Source organism: Marmota flaviventris, chromosome 5 (assembly GCF_047511675.1).
Source record: "Marmota flaviventris isolate mMarFla1 chromosome 5, mMarFla1.hap1, whole genome shotgun sequence".
Lineage (NCBI taxonomy): Eukaryota > Metazoa > Chordata > Mammalia > Rodentia > Sciuridae > Marmota > Marmota flaviventris.
This window is the reverse complement of record NC_092502.1, coordinates 140,853,206-140,870,606: the sequence shown is the minus strand read 5'-3', so window position 1 is coordinate 140,870,606 and position 17,401 is coordinate 140,853,206.

Below are 17,401 nucleotides of genomic sequence, written 5' to 3'. Positions count from 1 at the left end.
AGTCTTTTATATACCAACTTATCAATATATCAGTAAATAAAGGCCTTATGCCAGATAGACTATAACTGTGTCAGATCCACCTCTAACTTATATTCAAAATCTGGTATCCACTAGTACACTCTAACTTGAACTAGAATCATTATCTTAGTATTTCTTAAATATTTTGGATATCTCTGCCACAAATATCGCAAACTTAATTAAATCATTTGACATGCTTTACCATAACCATTTATTCTTTTTTTTTTTTTTACTTTCTCAGGTAATGAAAGTCAAATTTCAGGGTCACATTTTCCTTCAAAGTTCTATCAATTTTTACTTGAAAAGTTTTTGTTATTTGACTTTTTCATATATCTTCAATGGGGAAACTTTCTTTAATTTTACATGTATTATTTGAAGTTTGTTGGCCTGAAATTCTCTTATCCAAATTACCTACCACTTACCAAACTATCTTCCATATACTTCCTTGGATTAAATTTCCAAGAGCAATATGTCATAATCTCCTTACTACATTCAGTTGATTCATTGTAGAAAAATATTTTAACCCTAGTCTGTGAGATTCCAGGTAAAGTAAGCATAAACATGTCTGTGAAGATAAAGAATAAAGGCATTAACTAAAATTAAGAGAGCAAATACAGCTGACTCTCCTAATCTGCGGTTTCGACTTCCACAGATTCAACTAACCATGCATTGAAAATATATTAAAAAAAATGTGTCTATATTGAACCTATAGATATTTTCTTGTTATTTTCCTAAAATATACAATGTAGCTACTATGTCACATGGAATTTTTCATTTTATTAGATATCACAAATAATCCAGAGGTGATTTAAGGTATGTAGGAATAGATGTTTAGGTTATATGTAAATATTATGTAAAGACATACCTAAGTATACATACACTGTTATCTGTAGAAGGCCCCAGAATGGATACCCTATGTATACTGAGGGATGACTTATATGTATCATTACAGGTATAAAATAAAAGCAATGATACTGTTATGAAGTAGTCCTAAAAATGATCAAAGTACTGTTTAAAACAACTTTAATACATTAATTTATTTACTCCTCACAATAATTCTGAGATAGAAACAACTATCCCACTTTAGAGATGAAGGCATTGAAACATAAAGTTTTCATAAGTTGGACACTTTTACATACTCCTTGTAGAAAAATGAATATTTGAGAAGAAGTTGCACTCCTTAACACTGTCTTCATAAATGTCATGGGATTTAGGAGAAACATGAAAGTCAGGGCAAATATCTAGATTAGAAAATCTAGGTCTGCTTCCAAACCATCACTGTATAGAGATATGAAATTGCTCCATCAAAATATAAGAGCGACCTTGTCAAGACTTTAAACCAGTCATTGGGAACTAGACTGAAATACTAAAGGCATATCTTTCCATGGAAGGAGAATCTCTACAGGACCAGCTGCTGCAAAATGTTAAAAAATTTAAAAAAGAAAAGAAATTAAAAGGACAGAAGCAGTGTCCTAGAATATAAATTAATGATTTTTTTTTCAGATAATCAAGCTCCAACTCTTCTTTCCTAGCAATGCCAGGAAAGAAGACAAATGTTAGGACACAAGAATAACTAATGAAAAATTGTGGTGACAACATGCCTGCATTTGTCCCTTCATGTGTGTTACCAACCTGTAGTAAATATCATGGGGATTTCTTTTCCTCTCTTTTACTAATTTTGAATTAACCATCTAAGTTGAAGACAAAATGAACTCTTAAGAGAGGAAGCCAGAAGCTAAACTCTTGTCCTACACCCTTCAAAGGAAATGCCCACACTAAATCCTCATCATGACTTCCTTCACCCAAACCTGTGGACATAGTAAGAAGAAATCACATGACTGATGTCATCAGAAAGTGGGGATCATTTGATGAATGAGAATTATTGCAGAAGAGTGGCCTTCATCTCTTCCTTTGTCTATTTTGATTATGAATAATCAGCATAAGATTGTTCTTACATTTGATGTGTTAAGATATAGGAAGGTGAGTTTATATAAAATGACAAAAAAAGGATCAGGTGGGATAAAGGTACTTCTATTTTATCACTACTGAATCTTTACTAACATGGTACATATGAGGTAGTCCAAAATAGTTTGGTCATAACAAAAAATAGCAAGCTCTATGACATTCCATTCCATTATACCATTCTTCATGTTATGTTTCCTTCTAAAATTTGTGGTTCATTTATTTCCTGCTTCAGTTATTTCATTTAGTTTTCATGAGAAATGGCTACATATGATATAATATCACCACTTTTTGATTTATACTTTTTATATTAAAGGATTAACCCCTGTGATGGAAGATGGAGATACAACTTAATTGTATTGGCATCTCTCAATACATAGCTCAACTCATAAATGTTTGAAAGTTATAATATTAATTCCCAAACTTTCATTGAATGGAATTATTTTTTTAAAATTAATGTTAATTTCTGTTACATTTACACATAACTAATTATGTAGTTTTATAAGTCTTGTTATAAAAATAGCAGAATTTCTGTAACTTTCAAATCTTTATTTTCATCCAGTCTGTAAATGATATACTTATGTTGCTGTTCTTATTTTTTTTTCGTTTCAACCACTATCTGTAAAATATTTATATTTAGTTTGTTTTTTTCTGTTCCTTTGTTATACTCTCTGACTTTTCACACTTTTATCCTCTGAAAGATAATATATTACAAATTTCATTACATCAAAATTCTGTATATATTGTTATAACTATAAGAATTTGCTCAGCAGTCCTTCCTATCTTCACTTAATCAGTGTATACTAATATATGGTAAAGAATATTATGAAGTTTTGAGATCCTTTGGTATACAAAAATAGATTAAAATGTTCTACCTTATGAAGTTTATATTAAAGAAAAAATATAAACTAAAAAAGTAAGAAATAAGTAAATTTAAAATAATATTATAAGAATTTAATTAACACATCCACAATAAAAAGGGGAAATGGTGATTGTGGAAAAAGTAGAATACAATTCAAATGGGGCACCAGGTAGTAGATGACCTCTACAAAAAAAAATTACAACTGAGAAAACGTGAATAAATTGAAGGATTTATTAAGTAAATATGTTGATAAAATAATTTCAGCAGACAGCGTATTGGGAAAGAACTTCCGGCTGAAAATTTAACAAGGGGGAGTAGAAAACAGGCTAGCAGTGGATGGGTTAAGGGAGGAAATGAAAAGAGAGGTCATGAAAGGTTCTGAAGACTATTGTGACAACTGTTAGTCCTGTGGAGACACCTGGAGACCATTGCAATATAGAGTGTAGAGGAGATAAATTATCAGATTTAAAAAAAAAAATATTCTAGATATTCTGTTTAAGATAGAATGTTAGATTATAAGATCACAACAAATTGGGATGGAGGAAGAATAGGCCAAAGTCAACAGTGAGGATGGTGGGATGTTCTTGAATCCAGGTGCATTGTGAATGTAAGAAACAGAATTTTCTCTCAGGTTGAATATGAAAAAGGATAAGAGTGTTGTTGAGGTTTGGATATGAGGCTTCCCCCAATTAGCTCCTGTGATAGACAATAAAGGAATGTTCAGAGGAGAAAATATTTGATTATGAAAACTATAACCTACTCAGTGATTAACCTATTTGATCTATTAATAATTCAGATGGAATACTGGGGTAACTGTAGGTAGGGATGATGTGATTGGAGGTAGTAGGTCATTGGGGCCCTGAATAATTTGTTGTCCTCTGGTTCCCCTGCCCCTTTCTCCCTCCCTCTCTTTCCCTCTCTCTTTTTTCCTGTTATGAGCTGAGCAACTTTTCTCTGACAATCCCTCCCACCATGATGTTCTGCCTCATCTCATCCCCACAGCAATATAATTGGCTGACCAGGGTCTTAAATTTCTGAAATCAGGAGTCAAACTAACTTTTCCTCCTCTAGGTTGCTCTCATCACGTCTTTTTGTCACAGCAATGAAAACAGCTAGCTAGCATCATGGTCACTGTGCTAAACTCGTAGAAAGACAGTTACCATCAAATGATGTGGGAATGGCACCAAGAACAGCAGATTGAAGTGAGGAGGAAAATTTGGACTTCACCTACAGATATGTTGATTTGAGATGCTAAAGTAGAAACTGATCAAGGTTGAAGCAGAGACAAAGACCTGTACCACAAATCCAATTTTGATAATGAACATACAGATTTAATCCATAACACTGGAAGCACTCATTACTTCATTACTAGGGAAATGAAAATAGAAGATAAATTTAAAAATCTGAGGATTAAGCCCTGGAGACTCCAACATAGGGAAATCAGGGGGAATATATAGAACAAGGAAAAGAGATGGAGACTGAGTTTCCAGAGAGTGAGAGATAATCAAGGAGACTGAGCTGCCCTGGAAGCAGGGGGAAAAGTGTGTCAGTGAAGAGTGTTGACTGGGACATATCCTATTGCTTCCAAATTTTTTTGGATTGATTTATTTATTCCAATTTGTTATACATGATAGCAGACTGCATTTCAATTCAAAGTACACCTATAGAGCCCAATTTTTCATGTCTCTGGTTGTACACAAAGTAGAGTCACACCAATTGTGTCCACATACATGTACTGTAATGATGTCAATCACATTCCACAATATGATGTCAATGAGTAATGATGTCAATCTCATCCCACCATTTTTCCTGTTCCCATGCCCCCTTTCTTCCTCTTTCTCCCCTTTGCCCTAGCTGAATTTTCTCCATCCTCCCCACCCCCATTATGAATCACCATCCACATATCAGAGAAAACATTCAGCCTTGTTTTGGGGGATTGGCTTACTTCACTTAGCATGGTATTTTCCAACTCCATCCATAGCATGATATTTTCCAACTCCATCCATTTACCTGAAAATGCCATGATTTACATTGATAAATTTTTGTGAGTCTCCACTGATTTATCTGTGGCCACCCCCTGGTGACTTGTCAATCATCCTGTTTTTTTTTTTTTTTTTTTTTTTACTATTTGCTTTGAGAACTTACTCACTTTTCCATGTTCTCTTTTCTCTCTTTCTAGAACTTCTATTTTTTTTTTTTTTTTTTTGGGGGGGGGGGCGGGGAGGCATCTACAAAACCAAGAACAAGGTATCTGATTTTCTTGTTGCATTCTAATAATTTCCATTTCATTTGATTTTTATTTTATTGGAAATTTTATTTGTGTAATTTTATTTATTAAATTTCCTTTAAATGCCATTTTGTCCTCTGCCTTTTGCTTTTTAATAACATACACTTGTTATTTTATTAATGCTCTATCTTTTTTTAATGTTCAAAGCAATCACTTTTTTATTTTATTTTTTATTTTTTTCATTTTTTTATTTACATATGACAACAGAATGCATTACAGTTCTTATTAACATATAGAGCACAATTTTTCATATCTCTGGTTGTATACATAGTATATTCACACCAATTCATGACTTCATATCATACTTTGGATAATAATTCATCATGTTCCACCATCATTAATTACCCCATGCCCCCTCCCTTCCCCTCCAACCCCTCTGCCCTATCTATAGTTTGTCTATTCCTCCCATGCTCCCACACTCTATCTCACTATGAATCAGCCTCCTTATATCAAAGAAAACATTTGGCATTTGGGTTTTTTGGCTAAAAGAGAATAAATTCATGGCATTTGCAGGTAAATGGATGGAGTTAGAGAAGTTAATGCTAAGTGAAGTTAGCCAATCTCAAAAAAACCAATGCAATCACTTTTAAAGTTATCTCTCTGCATAGCATCTGTTCTTTTCCTCCTGTTTGTACATTAGTATCAATCAATTACATACAGGTTTTTGTCTCTTTTTCATGTATATTTTTTAAAGAGAGTTTGTAGTGATCCTGAGTTTTCTAATCTTTAAAGACATGGAATTTTAAAATAAGGTTGCAAATGCTGCACACAGAGTTGAAACTTCTTCTTTTTTTTTTTTTTTTAATCATTATCTGGCTGAGCCATTTCAATAGGGAACCCTTAATGTCAGAATTTTTAGTCATATCTTTTGAGCTAGTAAGCTCATGTGGAGACCACTTCTCCAGTACCCAGCTTGGAAGAACATTCACCTAGCTGCCTTACTCTCAAACAGCCAAGAATGCCGGCAGGGAAAAAGTGTCTATGGATCCTAACATAATATATGGCATATAAACATTTCCCTAAAAATTACCTGTAGTCTTGCAGTATAGGGCTCTCATCAGTCTCTTAGAGAATAAAATTTAGTCTTCTGCTATGCTGAAATGAAATTGTCTCCAGGCAGCATGGAATGAGGCAGATGAAGTGTGAGCATAACTTCTATTTAGAAAAACTTTTCAATTAATCTTGCTGTTTTCTTATCAAACTCATTCCCACTTGGAAATTATCCCAGATGTTTCTCAAAGTACATTTCTACAGATTGCTTGCTCCTTTGCACACAGCTGGCTTAATACTGTGTTTTCTCGAGTTGTTTCAGAAGGGTTGTATGAATTTGTGGGAGTTAAAATTCAGTTTGCCCATGATAAGCTTTGATGTTTCATATAACATTTAACATTTTGTACTCTTCTTGAAGTTCCTTTCATTTTTGTCTCCATTTCCACATTATTCAAATTAGCAAAATTTGAAACTGCATTAATATTTATATCCAATACCCAAACTACAAATTTTGTGATCTTTCAGAAAGCATCTTGCCTTAAAATGTCAAAAAAAATGTAAGCCTGATTTATATTAACCAGATTCAAAATAAAATTTTTGTGTTTTATTACTTCTTTCATTAAGGATAATTTTGGGTAGTTCACAGATACTTGATGGTAATGTCTTTAGCTTTCATAGATTCTTCCATTCAATGAATTTCATACATCCATTCAATGAATTCTTCCATTCAATGAATTTCATACATCCATTCTCAACTATAGTTTGGTGTCTTCATGTTTATTCTTTTGTTGGTTGTTTTAGGTGGTTTGTGCTGTTTGTAGAGGCTCTATCTAAGTATTTTCTGCTAATGGAAATATGATCATAAGTTTTTACCATAGTAAATATGATACCAAGTATCATATTTACAACAGTTTTGATCATTATACACTTTTCATTGAAGCCTGTATATCTCTGGAGATAGCCACCTGGGAGAGCTCTGCCGTCTTCTTTCTTATAAATCCTTGATTTTCTTCCTACAACATGTCTCTTCATTTACTTTCTTGATTAGCATGACATTTTCCTCAAGTGACTTTTTAGGATAAAGGATATAAGCAGACATATTTAGGTGTCTTTTCCTGCCTCAAAAAATTAAAATTAACTGACAAGTCAGTTAAATGTTCTATTTAATAAATATTGCTTTAAAGTTATGTTCCCTAAGCAATGATAAAGGACATATTTTCATCAAATGAGATCTGCAAATTTGCTGATTATAGCATTATCGCAGTCTGATATATTTCTATATGATTTACCATGTTTTTTTTTTCTTTCTCAAATATCGGAAGTTTGGTAAATACATTCTGTGTTTTTAAAACTTGAAAACATTATCAGAGTATTATGTTTATTTTTATTATTTTAATATTCTTTGTTCTCTGAGATTTTGTGTCTTTGAATAATATATATTTTGAGCTTTAGAATTATTTAAATTACTCAATTTTCTTCAGTTTTTTCCAGGGTCTGATAGAACTCTTATTGACACTTTATTTCATCTTTTGATCCTGAATTCATGATATATCTCTATCAGCATTTTAGCTTGCTTTTCAGTTTAGATTCCAGAAGAGTTATTATGCTTTATTTTCTAAATCTCAGTTTTTGGTTTGCAGTATTTTTAAAGATTTTTTTTTAAAAATTTTATCATACTTATAATATTTACTGTAGTGTCTATTCCTATTTTGTTCATTTCTGTTTATTTCTTTGCTCTTGTGCATATGCTTATCTCTCTAAGCAACTTATTCTGAGTTACATTCTTATCAGAAGGCCTGAGCATCTATTAAGCAGATTGAGAAAGTCTGTTTTTATTAATGGATGACAAGTTTGTTATCACACTAAGATTTTCAAAAGACAGAGAAGAGAGAGAGAGAGAGAGAGAGAGAGAGAGAGAGAGAGAGAGAGAGACAGAGAGAGGGACAGAGAGAGAGACAGAGAGAGAGAGACAGAGAGATTGAGATTGACTCATTGGGACACCACATCCACACCAGCAGACTTGTTCATGTCCCCTCCCTATGTATATAGTGTTCATCTCCCTCACGTACACATGCACACAGATATAGAGAGATCTCTCAGCCAACAGTTAGACACTTTTTTTTTCTTGTGATCCTGGGTATTGAACTCTGGGCCTTCTGTACTCATGCATACTAAGCAAATGCTCTGCCACTGAGCTGAACCCCAATACCTTTTTAATTTTGTTTCTTTTTAATTTATTTTTAATTCATTATTATTTTAATTAAGTATATATGACAGGAGAATGCATTTTGATTCTTCGTTCACAATTGTAGCACAACTTTTCATTTCGCTGGTTGTACACAATATAGTGTCACACCATATGTGCAACATACAGGTACCTAGATAATGATATCCATCTCATTCCACCATCTTTCCTGCCCCAGTGCACCCTCTCTACCCTCCCTCCCCTTTAAGAGTCTTGTTAAGAAAGTTGGGGCCCAATATGATGTGATGAAGATTTGGGCCTAATTTTTCCTCTATTAGACACAGGGTCTCTGAACTAATTCCTAGGTCCTTGACTCACTTTGAGATGAGTTTTGTGCAGGGTGAAAGATAAGGGTTATTTTCATTTTGCTACTATGAATTTCCAGTTCTCCCAGCACCATTTGTTGAAGAGGCTATCTTTTCTCCTCTGTATGTTTTTAGTCCCTTTGTCTAGTATGAGATAAATGTATTTCTGTGGGTTTGTCTCTGTATTCTCTATTCTGTACCATTGGTCTACATTTCTATTTTGGTGCACTACCATGCTGTTTTTGTTAGTATAGCTTTGGAGTATAGTTTAAGTTCTGGTATTGTGATGCTTCCTGATTCACTCTTTTTGCTAAGGATTGCTTTGGCTATTCTGGGTCTCTTATTTTTCCTAATGAATTTCATTATTGGCTTTTCTATTTCTATAAGAAATGATGCTGGAATTTTTTTGGAATTGTATTGAATCTGTATAGCACTTTGGGTAGTATGGCAATTTTGACAATATTAATTTTGCCTATCCAAGGGAATAGGGGATCTTTCCTTATTCTAGGGTCTTCTTCAATTTCCTTCTTTATTGTTCTATAGCTTTCATTTTTGAGGTATTCACCTCTTTTGTAAGTTGATTCCCTAATATCTTTTTGAGGCTAATATGAATGGAATAGTTTTCCCAATTTCTCTTTCAGAGAAATCATCACTGATGTATAAAAATGCACCTGAATTAGAAGTATTGGTTTTGTTTTTTGTTTATATATTTTTTTAATTTTATTAATTTTAATTAGTTATATATGACAGTAGAATGCAATTCAATTCATATTGTACAAATAGAGCACAATTTTTCATGTCTCTGGTTGAACACAGAGTCATACTATTCATGTTTTCATACACATACTTAGGATAATGATGTCCATCTCATTTCACTGTCTTTCCTACCCTCCTGCTTCCCCCTTCTCCTCCCTCCCCTTTGCCCTATCTAAAGTTTGTCTATTTCTCCCACGTTCTCCCCTGGCATCCCCATTATGAATCAGCATCCTTATATTAAAGAAGACATTCATCACTTGATTTTTTGGGATTGGCCTACTTAGCTTAGTGTGATAGTCTCCAACTCCATCCATTTACCTGCAAATGCCATGATTTTATTCTCTTTTAATGCTGAGTAAAATTTCATTGTGTGTATATACCACATTTTCTTTATCCATTCATTTACTGAAGGGTATCTAAGTTGGATCCATGACTTAACTATTGTGAATTGTGCTGCTATAAATATTGGGTATTGATTTTGTATCCTGCTTCTTTGCTGAATTCATTTAATTAATTTGAGAAGTTTTCTGATATAGTTTTTTGGATCCTCTAAGTATAGAATCATGTCATCAGCAAATGATGATAGTTTGAGTTCTTCTTTTCCTATCTGTATCCCTTTAATTTCTTTCATCTGTCTAATTGCTCTGGCTAGAGTTTCAAGGACTATGGTAAATAGAAGTGGTAAAAGAGAACATGCCTGTCTTGTTCCAGTTTTTAGAGGAAATGCTTCCAATTTTTCTCCAATTAGAATGATGTTGGCCTTGGGTGGTTTAGTATCGATAGTTTTTTCAATGTTTAGGTATGTTCCTATAATCCCTTGGTTTTTTTTTTTTTTTTTTTTTTTAGTGTGTTGAACATGAAAAGTTGTATTTTGTCAAATGCTTTATCTGCATCAATTGATATAATCATATGATTCTTGTCTTTAATTCTATTGATGTGATGAATTATATTTATTGATTTCCATATGTTGAACCAACCATTCATCCCTGGAATGAAACCCACTGGATCATGGGGCACTATTTTTATAATATGTTTTTATATGTGATTTACCCCAATTTTATTGAGAAATTATGCTTAAGTGTTCACCAGGGATATTGGTCTAAAATTTTATTCACCAGGGACATTGGTCTAAAATTTTATTTCCTTGATGAGTCTGCCTGCTTTTGGTATCAGGATGATACTAGCTTCGTAGAAAGAATTTGGAAGAATCCCTTCCTTTTCTATTTCATGAAATAATTTGAGGAGCATTGGTATTAATTCTTCTTTGTAGGTTTATAGAACTCCGCTGTGCATTCACATGGTCCTTTTCTCGGTTGGTAGGCTTTTGATGGCATCTTCTATTTCCTTGTTTAAAATTGATCTGTTTAAATTGTGTATGTCCTTTTGACTCAGTTTGGGTTAATCATATATCTCTAGAAATCTTTCAGTGTCTTCGAGGATTTCTATTTTACTGGAGTATAAATTTTCAAAATAATTTATAATTGTCTTCTGTATTTCAATAGTGTTTGCCCTGATATTTCCTTTCTCATCACAAATTTTAGTAATTTGAGTTTTCTACCTCCTTCTTTTCATTAGAATGACTTTGTTTTGTTTTTGAGACAAAGACTTGCTGAGTTTTTCAGGTTGCCCTCAAATTTGTGATCTTCCTGTCTTAGCCTCTGAGATAACTGGGATTTTAGTGCCACCAACTCTAGCACACTGTTTTGTCTTTATGATCTAGGGTGTCATCCTGGAAAAAAGAAGGACACAAAAAAATCACATCACTTAAAAACGCCATCTCTGTTCCCAAGTTAGCCAACTTATGGGAATGATGATAGTAAAACTGAACCAGAATGTCCAAATAAATATTGCCTTGAAGGCCACTGACTTTCTTTTAGTTGTGATGAGGATCAGGGCAAGTTGATGCTATCTGTAGAAAGCTTCTCTCTTAAATTCATGCCAAGTTCCTTGAGATGCCAACCATACAAAGAAACAAAGCAAACTCAGCTAGTAATTTCACTGACCTGATAGCCTAACTTGTAAAACTATTCTCCTGTGTTACTGGTGTAAATTTGAGAACACTGCAGAGAGTAAGTGCCACTCACCAGTTGACTGCCAGTGGACAAGGTTCCACAAAGGAGGAAGGTTCTGCTTTCTGAAGAAGTATGATGAGGGATGGAGGAGTTATTTGTCCATCCTGTAACCACTGTTCTTCCTGGAGTCCTAACATGAGGGATGGAGGCACTATTGATGACACAACATGAGGGATATATACTATCCATCCAGTGTGTCAACAATGGATCTTTCCTGTAAATATTTTTTCAATAAACTTTATGTCTCACATATCATTTTTTGATATGCTGGTTTCTCATATGCATGTCTCACTCTTGTAACTGGTCTGTGGACTGTACATCTTCATGAGTAAATATGCATTGCATTGAACAGAATTCTTTAAGTCCTTGGTACATTTTTTTTGAAATTTCATATCATTACTTTTTCTAGTTCTGGTAGTTTTCTTCCTTGTTATTAACGTGACATTATTTTGAACTTCTTAAGTATTCAAAGGTAAGAGAAAGCCAGTAGCATTTGTTACATCTTACTAATAGCAAAGGAATAACCTTCGCTCTTTCAAAAGACAGAAGGTACAGAGATTAGACAATAGCTTTTTTTCCAGAAATAATCCCATGATCTGACATTTATTGCCAGGACAGCTGGCATTGTCTAGTTCCTTATGTCAGGAATATTTTAGCATTTATGTGGCACTTTACATTTTCAAAGTGCTCTTCAATCATTAATAAAACATTTCCTTCCACGTTCCTGTCACAGAGGTCAGTATATCTACCAGTAACTAGAACCACTTAATAACAAATGGTGAAAGAGTTTCTAAAATCCTCTTTGTTTCATGATATTAATTTGAAAACACTATGAACCATGCTTGAAAACCTGAACATTTATTAAATCCATTGACTACATTGCACTAAATTTCATGAATTTACAATAAGGGTGGGTTCCTCTAAATGACACTGTGAAAAGCTTAAAGAGCAATAACTCCTCTTTCAAAAGCAAGCTGCAGTCAATGAAGTCTGATAATAAATATGTGGCAAATGTTCTCAGGACTAAGGGCTATTATATCATTGCAGAGAGAAGAAAATTCTAGAACTTCTATTGTCAGAAATATTTTGCCCAGAACTGAAAAATACCACAGAGAATGATCATAGGTTAAAAAAAATAATAATTATATGTGAGAGAGATTGTTGGTTCTCAAGTAACATGAAGGGAGAAATAAGTCACATTTATAACTAGTTAATGTACAATGTCATGCATTATATCCAGATGTTTGTTGACCCTGATATTTGGAGAACATTTACGTTCTTGTTCTCAGGTACCACAAAATACAATTGCTGTTTTTCACAGAAGTAGATCCTTAAGTTTTTGTAATTAGTTCACATTAAGACAATGTTTTAATATGTTCAGTTAATTAGAATACATATTGAGAACTAATTTCACATGCTGTGTTTTACTCTTCAGGGGGATTATATATGTCATGTATACATGAGGATTTTATATTTCTTTTGAGCAAAGTGGATCTATGATAAGATGATGGGATTGATTCAGTTGACTCAGAGAAAGGGAGAGAGAGAAAGAATAAAGAAAAAGGAAAAGAGACATTCTAAAATTATTAAAATTAGAAAGGTATGAGATCATAAATAAAGCTGAATGAGTTCAACCTTTGAAAACAGAGAATATACCAGGAGTCTGGAAGAATTTTTGAACTACTAGGAAAAATTTTTAAATTCCTTTATGTTTTCTGTGTGTGATGTAGTTGCCTTAGATTCAATTAATTGCTAGTTTATAGTTTGGATTCATAGTCGCAAGCTTTCCTGGGCATATTTTAGGGTCACAATGTTTGTTCCCAGGACCTTGTGATCACCCCTTTTATAGTCACTCCTGTTGGACGTGAACTGGCTCTGTGACTTTCTTTAACTACTAGAATATGACAAAGGTGATGAGATTTTTCATATGTAATTAAATTCACCAATCAGTTCTATTTAAGATAATCAAAATGGAGATTACCTTGTGTTGGACTGACTTAATCAGTTGAAAGTCCTTAAAATAGGAACAGGGACTTCTCTGAGGGGAGATACTGCCTTTGCTAGCTTGATCAAGTAAGCATTCTTGCCAAGAAATCTTCCGTCCCAATGACCTGTGAGTGACCTCCAGAAACGTCCAGTACTTTCTAAGACCCAAAGATGGCCTATACCAAAGGGTCAGCAGAAATCCAGTGTCCTCAGTCACATACTCACTAGGAAATGACTTCTATCAACAACCTGAGTCATCTTAGAAGCAGATTCTTCTCTTGTTGAGCCTCTGGTCGTGAATGTCATTGGGCTGACCTCCGGAATGCAGCCTATTGAGACCATGAGCAGAGCCAGCTACACTGTCTAGACTGACTCCTGACATATGGGAAATGTGAGATAATAAACATGGCATATAAAACCACAAAGTTAGTGGTTATTGGTAACACAGCCATAGAAAAAAACAACCCACATGCTTTTTAGCTATAGAAATTTGTGCAGGGTGTGTCAGAGTTCTAGAAGTCTGAAGAGCTGAGTTTTAGTCTGATATTTAGCATTTTGATCTATATTAATATATGTACTTTTCTGTTGCAGATTGGTTTCTTAAAAGCAAAACCAAAAATGTTAGTTTAAATGAAATCTTTATGATTATTTACCAGTAAAATTCTATTATGGCTCACTTATTAAATATTCAGAAAATGAGTCTGAATGGTTATTTTCTACAACTTTGAGAGCCACATTAAAACTTGGCACTTATCACTTTTGTTAAATTAACACCTTTTACAGATATTGGCAGCATACCTTCAGTGTACGATATTGTGCGCACTAAAAGAACAATGAATGTATAATTAATGGGAAAAAGTATCATTAAATCTGTTATTCAATTTGTACTTAAAATTTGACAATAATAACTTTGGTTCATCTTTTGGAAAAAATAATTTATTGGCATTTTATATTATTTTAGATTTTTAATGCACTGGATAAGCATTTGAATTTTCATTAAGTAAAACCTAACTATGAAAAAATGAATTCTTTAAAATATATTTGACACGAGTCAACTATTTTGTGCACTTTTGTAATTGTCCAGAAAAATGTTAGGGTCTGTAAACAAGTCGGGATGGCGCCTGGCATTTTGCCAGAGGGAGTGGTTTGTGAAGTATCGCCAGTGAGCCATTAAGTGTGGAGATTCCTTATTGGTTGACTGCTGTATCTAGTTTATGTTAATTAAGATAAGCTGTGTGTAATATATATATACCCCTCCTGTCCTACATTAAAGTGCTCCCACTCCTGCTGTATCAATGTACACAAGTTGTTCCTCACCCCCCGGTTATTTTGCCAAGCCAGTGAGGCTGCGGCAGAAAAAAATCTGCATTGTGTGGAAGAGACAACTGCTTCCCAGTCCTGAAAGTCAAGTCTAACCCTGAAAAGGGAGAGCAATTTTCTTCCCTTCTAATGTTAATATCCAGCTATAATATAGTTTAAATTTTAGTAACCAAATTAACAGGGGAGTTTCAGAGTAGAGGATGCACACATCTCATAAATTCACTGGCAGATTTGAAAATGGGTGATGGTAAAAAGTAAACCTACAAGGGTCAGTATCCTATTGGATGGGATGGAGTCCTGTATTTATTCCTGTCAGACTTAATATTTCTATTGATGATCCAGAAAAATAGGTAAAACAGCCCACTAACCACATTTTCACATAAAATTACATTGAAGAAATGTGTGAAGGGAAAAGAGAAATAGTGTAAAACAAATAGACAGTGACAGGATCACAGCAAATCCCTCTACTTGTTGACAGTGTAAAACTCCAATCATGGAGTTCTTTACACAGTGGCAGCAGAAATGAATGCCAAGGGTGTCGGCCATGATTCCATCAATATGAGCTGAAATAGGGAAAGACATATGAGAAGGAAATGTCAGACTATGCCAAAAATGACTCATTATCACACAAAAAGATAAAAACACATACATTTAGGGAGAAACAGAAAACAACAACATCAGTGCTTTTTTAGCATGAAAATAAACTTTGAAGGTTTAGACAATGGATTAGTAAAAATTAAGTGCCCTAATGTATGGATCTGTTTGGGTGAGAAAGAGAACCATGAATCAGTCACAACATCATTCCTTATGCCATATGTTTTATATAAATAAAACAATGGCAATTTTCATATTATGAATAAGAAACCACTTCTAAAAAGTGTACAGAACATTTGGCATAAAGTATGGTTCTTCTCAAAATAGGGTCTTTCTTGGATTTGTTCCTACACTAGAATTTATGTATTGTACTTTTTTTTTCCTTGAAAAATTAATAATTGTAATATATATTTTCTCTATTCTTCACAGGTACTTACCCAATGAAGCCATACAACAAGCACTGATCTCTTTCTAATGACACTCCCTCATCCAAGCCCTTCAGTATTCCTCTGAGACAATAGCTTTTCTCTCTCAGGTACTTCAATGTATGAATTGTTGAACAGACTGTGATATGGCTGAAAGCCATCAGCTTTAGAAAGATGGCTGTTTGGAATAAGCCAAGTTCTCCATTTGCCCAACTATACATCCTTTGGTAAGTTGCTAAATTTATCCAAACTTCAGCTTCTATAACTGGAAAATGAAAACATTGACACATTAGTCAGTGTTGGGTTGAGACTTGAAAACAATGATGCTAACTGCCAAAGTGTTTAATGTATACCAAAGTAAATAAAACGTGATGACAAATGCATTACATTCTATCCAGCAAAATCACATAAATGGGAGTGAGTCATCAATGGCTGGGCTGTCAATTACTCTTCCAGTATCCAGCACCATCCCATTTTCCTTAACTGCTTCTATCTACCTTCCATTGCTTATATAAAGTAAGTCATTTTTATCCTCAACTATTCTCAGGCTCCACAATCATACATCTAAAATTTCTAAAAACACATGAGGTGGATATTAGTCTACTACTCTTGATCTCATGCAAAGAAAAAAAAAAGACAAAACTGTTATGGGTGAACATTGGCTTTTTTTCTGAGCCTCCTATAGGCTCTGAGGTGCTGTTCTCAAAAGGTAGGTGAAATAACAATATCTTCCTTCACTGGTAAGTAACACTCAGAATATTTAAAGTGCTTAGCCAGATTATTTTTTTTCAGTCTATCAAAAGAAATTTGGGGGGGATGGGGTTGTGGCTCAGTGGTAGAGCACTTGCCTTGAATGTGTGAGGCACTGGGTTGGATTCTCAGCACCACATATAAATAAAAAATAAAGGTCCATCAGCAACTAAAATTAATAAATAAATTTAAAAAAAAGAAATTTGGATTTTCACTTTTTATAGCTTCACTGATAAGTTCCATCAGGATTTTGAAGAACAAGAATGCTAGAAAAGCTTCACTTTATCATCATTGGCTAAAGTACTTCAGTGACTTTTGAAGAGAGGAACAACTTACCTAAAACTCAAAATGAAAGTCTTTCTTTATTAATATTTCAAGAACTTGTCCCAAATTCAGTAATTTACATTCCATCTACACAAAATAATATACTTAATATGAGTTTATTAACTTTGACATCTATTTTCAGGTTTCTCAAAATGATATAACTTCTTTATAATATCTTTACAAGAACTACATTTACCCAAATAAGCTAGTCATGTGCAAAGATAAATGAGTAAAATTAATATTTGCAGAATTATTTTACATAACTTATTATTCCTCAATAAATCTGGTTCCTATATTGTAGCATCTAGCTTCTGTCTATATATTGCTTATATTGAGGCAAATTATTGTGATTTACCAAACAGCACTAATTATTTAGGAAATAATATGAAATATAATTGTTGTCATTAATGACAACACCGTGGTTAGTGGTTGGTTGTAGAATCACAGAAATATTGTTAAAGTTGACAAAGAATGAATTGCCTCAAGACTATAAAGAGTGTTATAG